This window comes from Simochromis diagramma, unplaced genomic scaffold (genome assembly GCF_900408965.1).
Source record: "Simochromis diagramma unplaced genomic scaffold, fSimDia1.1 OVJJ01000216.1, whole genome shotgun sequence".
Taxonomy (NCBI): domain Eukaryota; kingdom Metazoa; phylum Chordata; class Actinopteri; order Cichliformes; family Cichlidae; genus Simochromis; species Simochromis diagramma.
The window spans coordinates 1190930-1191912 of NW_024386883.1; the positions used below are offsets into that span (position 1 = coordinate 1190930).

Here is a 983-nt window from a genome sequence, read left to right on the forward strand (position 1 = left end):
GTTAGCAACAACGACGGTAACACCATCGCGTGTCCGCTTGTTTATGTTCCACGTAAACCTTTCACAATAAAGCTCAAGATCCTGTTGAGACTTTTCAAAATAAACTGAATCATGTGAAAGAGCAGATTATTTACGGATGAGAAGTAAAAAAGAGCCGCCAGGTGCTAAAAAATAAACCTTAGACTCAAACGTTAGAACAGGCAACTCGCAGCACGCCGTGTAATAAATACTCACAAAGAAAACGGCGGCCGTTACAACTTATGTCTAAAAATGTATAGTTTCATGCATCGGTTAAAACACTCGACTCCAGCTACATGACGCGCAGCTGGAAACACTTCCCGCAAGACGAGCTGCTCGAGATTCACATAATTTACAGAAAGTGTTACATTTTTGTGATTTATATCGTTATCGGGACAATAGAATTCTTATATCAGGATATGAGATTTTGGTCATATCGCACAGCCCTATCTTAGGCTGATTTCATTTTGGCAAAAATCGGGTCAAGGTCAGTAAAAACTGACAATCATTTATGGATCCTCTTCAAACTTCACAACACTATACTAGAACCTGCAGGACGTGAATACTTCGGATGACTAAGCATTTAACCTTGATCTAACATTGTTAGCGCCCATGGACCTTGAAAAAAAAAGTTAAGAAACCAAATCGAGTAATATATCATATGAGAGGGCATGAAGAGAGCGGTACGATACACTTTTTATTTTTTCGATGTAATGCCCTGTGACATCACAATGACGCCATAAAGTTTCGCAAAATCACACACTGCATAAATATATGTTAACATTTACAGTTTTACAGTTTAGAAAAGCCAAAGATTTCAGCCAATTCTGTAAAGATAATAAAATACACAATTTTAATATGTAATGCTTTTAGGTCATAGAGCAAATTTACAAATCCTTTACTGCCTTGACTGATTGCCTGAACCCTAGAAACCAAATATAGTTTTCTCCTTTGAGATGCTCCAG

General features: G+C 37.5%; 1 long non-coding RNA gene across 1 annotated transcript in view; it reads left to right on the forward strand.

The window, feature by feature from the left end:
* LOC120734206 overlaps window positions 1-983 on the forward strand; it is a 28123-nt gene continuing 27140 nt past the window's right edge. Inside the window, exon 1 of the long non-coding RNA XR_005695980.1 lies at window positions 1-52. This is a non-coding gene — a long non-coding RNA (uncharacterized LOC120734206). The remainder of the gene's footprint in view (window positions 53-983) is intronic.